Source organism: Mus pahari, chromosome 5 (assembly GCF_900095145.1).
Source record: "Mus pahari chromosome 5, PAHARI_EIJ_v1.1, whole genome shotgun sequence".
In the NCBI taxonomy this organism is placed as follows: domain Eukaryota; kingdom Metazoa; phylum Chordata; class Mammalia; order Rodentia; family Muridae; genus Mus; species Mus pahari.
The window spans coordinates 150,133,738-150,142,458 of record NC_034594.1 but is presented as its reverse complement, the minus strand read 5'-3'; the positions used below and the strand labels follow the sequence as shown (position 1 = coordinate 150,142,458).

The following is an 8,721-nucleotide window of genomic DNA, read 5'->3' as shown; positions in this document are numbered from 1 at the left end:
GGATCTCTGTGAGTTCGAGGTCAGCCTGTTCTACATAGAGAGTTTCAGGACAGCCAGCCCTACATAGTGAGACCCTGTCTGAAACAAATAAACAAGCACTTCAGACCTTGTATGGGGAAGACAAGTAAACTGTGAGGTTCAGGTGGTGCTGGGAAGGTGTGCTGACAGCTACACCCTTACATAATGGTGAAACAGTGCTTTTAAGGACAGCTGCCTCCCTGGTGATGGCTTTCCTCTGGACTCTAGTACACAGATGGGTGAAGCTTCCTTTTTTGTTGTTTTGTGTTTCGAGATAGGGTTTCTCTGTAGACCTTTGGTTGGCCTGGAACTTGCTCTCTGAACCAGGCTGGGCTGGTACTCACAGAGATCCACCTGCCTATGCCTTCCATGTGCTGGGATTAAAGGTGAGCACCACCACCTGGCCTTTCTTTGCTATTTACTTAGGAAAGGACAGGTGCTCTGAGGAAAACATGGTCATTGTCACTACCACCTTTTCTAGTCTGTCATCCTGTGTGCCCTTTGAGAAGCAGAACCAACTAATAACACAGCTGTCACAACACAACCAGAGTGATGGTCTTATCACTATTAACATTGTTTCTATGTTCTTATCACTATTGACATTGTTTCTACCCCTACCCCCACCCCTGACTTACAGGGAGCCAGTGAACACTTCTCCAGGCTCCCAGACTTAGATCTAGTGTTTCCCATGACTGCTTCTACCCGGGGTTCTTTACATGCTGTCATTGGAATGCCTGAAATAGGAGTCCAGAATGTAAATCATGATTCCCATAGAATTAAGTCTATGAAAAATAAAGAAATGTGAATAAAAAAAGGAATAGAAATAGGTTTACATAAAATGTGGAACAATATTGCTTGCTGTATAACCTCTATTTATTTATTTATTTTTAAAGATTTATTTATTTATTATATGTAATTACACTGTAGTTGACTTCAGACACTCCAGAAGAGGGCATCAGATCTTATTACGGATGGTTGTGAGCCACCATATGGTTGCTGGGATTTGAACTTGGGACCTTTAGAAGAGAAGTCGGTGCTCTTACCCGCTGAGCCATCTCACCAGCCCACCTCTATTTATTGAACAGTTACTACAAGCACAGCACGATTATTTTTTTCAATTTACATCCTAAAAATCTACTTTGGAGGCTGGTAAGATGGCTCAGGGGGTTAAGACACTTGCCATCAAGCCTAGTGGCCTGAGTCCAATCCTTGGAACCCACGTAGTAGAGGGAAAGGCCAGTTTGTACACGCACGTGCTCACACATGCACACACAGACACACACAGACACACTCAGACAAGTAAATAAAATGTAGTTTGAATTCTTAAAATACTATTTTGTAAAAGTAATATTTATTTGCCAGATGTAATTGTCATCTCAGTGACCTGCTGCTGAATAAGCTCACCCTTTCTAGTTCTTTCTGAAATATGGCTAGCTGGTTCAAACCAGCTGATCTGGCCCAAATGCCTCTCCAAGCTGACTGATTCAAGAAGGCTTCTCTTGGCTTCTGACTGAATTGCTCTGCTTTGGCCTCATACTAACTTTGACAATATGTTCTAGTCTTCTGGCTCCTTTTCATTATCTGGCCCATTCTGTCTTCACCTGCAACCTGTCTCTGGAAACTGTCCCAGTAAAACCGGCATACACCCACACCACACACCACCGCTTCAGACTCAACCACCCACACCACACACCACCGCTTCAGTCTCAATTCTCTCTCTCCCTGTGCCGCTCTTAAGTCTCCTCTCTTTCCTGTCTATTCTCTTGAGAATTAGACGTATCCTATCTCTGACTCATTCTTCCAACTCTTTCTCTGATTCTCCATTTTTCTGTCCCTCAATTAGACATCGCTTTCAAACATGGCTACTTCCTTCTACAAATGAATTTTACCTTCCTTGTTTGGGATTAAAGGTGCGTGGTAGAGTCATGTCTGTATTCCAGTCAGAGAGATTAAAGGTGCGTCATTCCAACCAGATCACATAGACCTAGATTGTATGTGATCCCTTGCCAGAGCAGTCATGTTATTACATTAATATTCCTCTACACTATTTGTCATGAAAGCAGCTGGGCTCTGGACACATATAGTATCTGACCAATCAAGGTAAAGTGTTGAGAGCTTGATGCTCTGGGAAGTGGTGGATCACCAAGAGGTGGATCAGCTAGAGAGTCCTGGGTCATTGGCAATGTGGATGTGAGGAAGACAGTGGGACTCTTGATTCCTTCTTCTGTTTCACATTTTGGCCAAGGTGAAAGCTTCCATTCCTACCCACTCTTGTCATGACATGCTGATCCTTACAGGCCCCACAGCAACAAGCCAACTGACCAGGATTGAAACCTCCAGACTAAGCCAAGACAAACCTTTCTCCATCATAAATTCATCATATCAGGTCTTTTATCACCAAACAGTAACTGGTACAGCTCTGAACACATCTTTGTGTGACCCCTAATGTCCCTCTGCCTCTGTAGAACATTCTTTGAGACCAGTGGGAAGACTATGAGTCAGAAATTCTGAGCCGAGTTTCCGGCTTTGCTCCTGATTTGGGGTGTGTTTTCTGGTTTCCTGTAGTGAAGGAGGTGGTTGCTGTGTAGTGGAGGCATCCTGCGTCTGTGCCTTCCACTGAGCAGGCTCATGTGACAAGTTTGGAATGTGGAGACACCCCCCCCCCCCCCGAGGTGGGGCAGTGTAAGAAGCAGTGCCGGGTAGGCTCTGGCAGAGAGACAAGTCTGGAGGCGAAACAACATGCCAACCTTCCCATTCTTTTAGGTTGGACTGCACCCCTTTGTCCCAGAGCTGGGGGACTCTGCACTGGCAGGGGAGAGTCGACTGAGGCTGAAGTTGCCAGAGGAAACCAAACAATTCTTATTTACCAAACTGTCAAAATCCTATCATTGCAATTAAGGAGACGGGCAATTAACTGTGTCTTAATTACAGCAGCTGCCACTTCTTCTGAATGCTGTAATTTACGGAGAGAATGGGAGGAGACTCTAAATTAATGTGTGTCTTTAAACAACGAAAAACATTGATGAGGCCTGAAGGAAATTGTCAGCGGTGGTCTTGGGGCCCCTCCTGAGAGGAGGCATTGTTGGGAGATGCCTCCAAGTGCAGCCATGATTTCCAGAGCCTTTGTTGCCTAACGGCTGCGATTTTGATAAATGCCCAGTGACATCGTTACATCCTATTTTGTGTATAATGCAAATCTCCACAGCCGCAGCATCTGTGGCAGCACCGTTAGCCCATTTCAGTTTAGTTGTTTTAAACTTAGCTTTGAAACAAAGACATTGTTGAACAATGACTCCAGACTCGCAGGCAGAGAGAGCTTTTCATGGAAGCTTGTAAGGGCGAGATTCACCACACTGAACTTTGTATAGGAGAGCAATGAGGACCAGGCCACAGCACAAGTTGCCTTTAAGCTTGTGTGACACCCCCCCCCCCCCGAGTTTGTTTCTCTCCAGAGGCTGACTTGCATCATGATGTGTAAGGGACCCCACCAGAGGAGATGGCAGAGCCATGACCCTGAAGTTGGTGAGCAGCTCTGGGAAGTTTCTCAGCAGCCCTGGGCCTCTGTAGCCTAGTACACTCAGCACGTTGAAGGCCCTGTGTTCAATCCCCAGCATCAAAGAAAGAATATGGCTGAGGTTATAGCTTGGTTGGGAGAGTGTTTGCTTGCTTACCATCTACAACATCCTGGGCTCCATCTCCTGTAGCTCCTCAGCTGGGTGTGGCACACGTCTGAAATTCCAGCTCTTGGGAAGTGGAGGCAAGAGGATCAGGAGTTCTAAACCATCCTTGGCTACCTTATGAGTCTGAAGTTTTGGGTACAGGAGACCCTATAGAAAATGGGAAGAAAGGAGGAGAGAGGAAGGTGGCTGGAGGGGAGAGAGGGAAGGAGGGAGAAAGGAAGGGAGGGAGGGTTTCAGAGCAATAGGAAAGGCAACTGGGAGTTAGGGCCCAGACTCAGCTGTGGTCTGGAGCAACGCAATCATCCCTGGGAAGCCTGGGGACTTGGTGGTAACAAAGTCCTCAGACCGGACTGAGCAGGCTTCAAACCTGTCCTTTTCCTGCTTCTCAGTTAGGTGACCTTGAGAAAGGCCCTTGTTTTGAAACCAAAAAAAAAAAAAAAAGCATGTGACCTTTTACTCACTGGGAGATTGTATCAGTCTTTCATAACTGCTGGAGAGATAAAGGGACAACCCGGTCCAGGATCTGGACCGGTGACTGGCATGGGAGAGGCCTTGGGTGTATGCCGACACATGACACATCTCCTCCTCTTTTCTGGAAGGTACCTGAGGCCCTCAGATACCAAGAAATGGGGCGGCGGCGGGGGGGGGGGTGTGACTCCCAGAAGAGAGAATAATGTAGCTGCTTCTGATAAGAACTAAGTACACGTTGGGAGAGGAAGACTCAGTCTTAAGGATGAGGGTACGTATCCACCACCAAGGACCAGACCAATGCGGGACGACTGAGACCACAGACTTGATGCTGAGTCCTGGAGAAACAGGCCTTGAGGCTGTCCAAAATAAAGTCCAGGAGCTGTGTGAGAGACTAAATAGCTCAGAGGCTGGCTCCACCCCAGGATGCCATAGAGAGGATGTTCTCTCTCCTTTACTGTCCTCGCAGCCTGAAGCAGGTCAGTGCAAACACCTGCGTTTAATGGGATGAGAGCACTCCCGGAGGTGTTCCACTCATCAGAACAGTGACAGGAATGGCAGTCCCATGGGCAGAGTTCTGGCTCAGGGAGTTGCTGTGGATTTCCCTGCAGAGAACAGAAGACCGAGTAGAAAAAAAGTGATGGTGGCACTGAGGACAGAAGGCAGAAGTGGGGACCCAGGAGGTCTAGATGCACCCCACTGTTTTACAACAATGGATGTTATTTTATTAAAAAATCAAATTTACTTATTGTACTGGCTAGTTTTGTGTCAACTTGACACAAGCTGGAGTTATCACAGAGAAAGGAGCTTCAGTTGAGGAAATGTCTCCATGAGATCCAGCTGTAAGGCATTTTCTCAATCAGTGATCAAGAGGGGAGGGACCATTGTGGGTGGTGCCATCTCTGGGCTGGTAGTCTTGGTTCTATCAGAGATGGAATGGGTCCAGTGACCAGTATATGTTCTGTCAAGCTGAATTCCTGCCAATTGACTGACTTTCTTGTCTTTTCCTTTCCATGAGTTAATACCTGTTCTGAGAGGATGCTGTATAGAGGTTAGATGACAACCCAAGGGAATGGGTTATCTCTTTTCACTGTGTGGGTTCTGGGCATTGAACTCAGGTCCTCAGTCTGGACAGCAAGCACCTTTACCTGTTGAGCTATCTCACTGCCCCATTCAGGTTCCTTGCTGACCCCGTTCCATCTCATCTATATACAGGGAAAGCCACCTGCAAGGCTCTGGAAGTTGAAAGTGAGTTGTAGGCATTTTCTCTCCCTCAGGGACACAGATATAGGCCAGATTAGACAAGATTAGAAACAAACAAAGCCAGGTTTATTAGGAGGTAGCTCTAGGTTGAATCTCACAGGTGGAGGTCAGTGATGTCACAAGCCTGGACTCACAAGCAAGTAAAGTCACAAGCAAGGGCTTGGTTGGACTCAGTAATGACATGTGAGCTAAGAGCTGGGATTGTACCCATATCATGTAAAAAAGCTGAGCCCCTGAGCAGGCGCTGGTGGATGGGTTACCGGAAACACAGAGGTGGGGAGAGATGTGTTAGCCTGGAGTTTTCTGGAGTATATATGTATGTATATATCGGTCAAGGACTGTCATGCACATGGAAAGGCCCACTGCACTGTACTCTGAATTTCTGTGAATGGAAGCGTATACTCTTAGCTGTTGGATGGGTCCTGAAGGGAAGAATCAGTTATGAGCACTATAGCTTGAATCTAAAGGGTCCCAGGAAAGCTCAGCTGTGGAAGACTTGGTTCTCAACTCAGCAATGTTTATGTGGTGTGCACGTGTGTGGGTGCCTGGATCCTGAGAGTTCTGACTGCACAAAAGGATTCATTTCTCTGCAGATTCATAGTTTAATGGGCTTAGAGAAAGGGCCTACTAAAAAGCCATGACCAATGGTTGATTATGAGTAAGATCTTCATAGATCCTAGGGAAATTTAAAATTTTCTGTATAGTTCTTCATAAGAATATTTTTAAACTTATTTTGACCCAGATGAAAGTTATAGTTTTGTAAGAAATAAAATTATAGCGATGTAAACACACAATAATTGAACATGGCAAAGAAGAAATATGAAGTAGAAGAGTCTCATGGGACTGAATTGCTCGCCCTTCAGGATCTGATACTAACTCTGGTAGTATTAGAACTAGTGAAAAGGCAGAGATTATGAAATAGAAGAAAAATACCATTGTTTTATTTTATTCTCAGATACAGATTTTTTTTTTTTTTTTTTTGGTTTTTTTGAGACAGGGTTTCTTTGTGTAGCCCCGGCTGTCCTGGAACTCACTCTGTAGACCAGGCTGGCCTCAAACTCAGAAATCTGCCTGCCTCTGCCTCCCAAGTGCTGGGATTAAAGGTGTGTGCCACCACGTCTGGCTCATTTCTTTTTTTTTTTTTAATTATTTATTATATATATATGAGTACACTGTTGTTGTCTTCAGATCATACCAGAAGAAGGCATCAGATTCCATTACAGATGATTGTGAGCCACCATGTGGTTGCTGGGAACTAAACTCAGGACCTCTGAAAGAGCAGTCAGTGCTCTTAACCGCCGAGCCATCTTTCCAGCCTGATATAGATCATTGCTGTCTGTGGTCACCAAAATGTGTGTGGATTTTTTTTTCCTACCAGCAATCATGTTTTGAGGGAAATTCTTCAGCGAATACCAGCTCAATACCTTGTGATTCAGTTCAGGTCTATTACTACCAGAGTTAGTATCAGATCCTGAAGGGCGAGCAATTCAGTCCCATGAGACTCTTCTACTTTCAGACAGCATTTACACTTTGTAGATTCTCACTGCGGAAATAAAGGAAAATTTACAATGGGAATAACATTGAAAGCCTCTCCAGTGGGGCCTGGAAGCCATTGGGGCCCATCTTATGCAAGATTCCAGTTGTTGCTTAGGAATGAGAATGTGTATTACCTCTAGCTTTTGACTGCAGGTGACTGGGATCTGCATGGTTGACATGTCTAGGTCAGGATGCACATAGCAGTATCCTCAGATCCCTGTTTTATGGACACTTCCATCTGGTATAGACATTATATTTTCCTCTTCTGATGCTCACATGGCCTGGTCCTTCTCAACATTCAACAGACACTATAAGCTCCCACTTTTCCTGCCTACTTTGGGAAAATGGCTCTTTGGAGCATTCCATGATCCTGAATCTCATAAGTTGCAGTTACTAAGACCCACCCTCACTAGTAAAGTCTTTTTACTTTGGCAGTTTCTGACTTTGGGTTGATTGATATCACCTACATTTCTGATCAGCTAGCTGCAAATTGGGGTTTACCAGTCCCTCCTCGAGTTCCATTAATTTGCTAGCTCAGCTCACAGAACTTGGGAAACCATATGTACCTGCATTGACATATTACAAAGGATTTTATAAAATGTACAGATAAGTATGCAGAGGGAAGACATGCAGAGCTTCCACCCCCTTCCAACGGCCCACCCTCCGGGTACCTATGTATCCAGCTATGTAGACCCTCTCCATACCTGATACTATTCAGTGTGTATGGAAGCTTTACTACAAAGGAACAGGTGACTGAATCACTGGCTTTTGGTGATTTTTAGCCTGAGCCTTTCTCCTTACCTGACAAGTTATATAATGGGAAAATGTGAGTCTGAAACCAGGGCTGCAATCACAGTTGATCCCCCTGACAACCAGCTCCCATCTATTCCTAAGAGTTCCTGGCTTTCGGTTAACTCATTAGCACACAGAGACACCAATTAGAGATTCCAAGGGTTTTAGGCATCATGCACTGTATTACTTTTCTTGTTATGATGAAACACCTGACACACGCAGAAATAAGGAAGAAAAGTTTTGTTCTGATCACAGTTTGGGGCTACAGTTTATCTTGGTGGGGAAGGGGTGGTGGCTGGTATGAGGGACACCTAGTCACATTGCATCCACAGTTACGAGCAGAGAAGAAGGACTGTCCCATACCCATGTGATAGTACCTCCTACATGGAGGGTGGAGTCCCAGACCTGCTCAGAGTTTTATTCTATGATGATTCCAAATCTTTTCAAGTTAATAATGAAGTATCACAAGAGCCAAGAAACAAAGATAAAATATATTTCACAACTCTGAGCTCTTTACAGACTTCCCTAAAATATAAATACACAAAGAGAAGTGCAAGAGCCTATAAACATATATAACATACCAACAGTTAGCATAAGAAGGTTAAAATAGCCATATACATATCAGATAAAATAGGTTAAAAAATGTATACATTATCAATAATAATAAGAGGGTTACTAAATTGGGAAAGATGTATTTGTGTGTGCTTTGAGTAAGAGCATTTCAAACAGGAAGCAAAAATTATCAGTTTGAAAGAGATACTTGAAGCAATGTTGAAATTGCTGCTGGAGGTTTCAATATCCATCTCTTGGCAGTTGATAAACAGTTAGTCATAACCATCAGTTTTATATTTTGAGCAGATAAACCAAGCAGCAGACCAGGCCAAGGTGTTCCACGTGGGAGAGGTTTATTATGAGGGAATAGGGGAGCGGCGAAGCGGGTAGAAGGGTAGAGAAGAGGAGAGAG

General features: G+C 44.7%; 1 protein-coding gene across 3 annotated transcripts in view; it reads right to left on the bottom strand.

The window, feature by feature from the left end:
- Positions 1-3,864, bottom strand: part of C5H1orf100 (chromosome 5 C1orf100 homolog) — a 36,884-nt gene extending 33,020 nt beyond the window's left edge. For all 3 annotated transcript variants that reach the window (XM_029538229.1, XM_029538228.1, XM_029538230.1), the window contains exon 1: positions 3,690-3,864. The gene's annotated coding sequence lies outside the window, so the exon portion shown is untranslated. The remainder of the gene's footprint in view (positions 1-3,689) is intronic.
- Between the last annotated feature and the right edge of the window lie 4,857 nt (positions 3,865-8,721).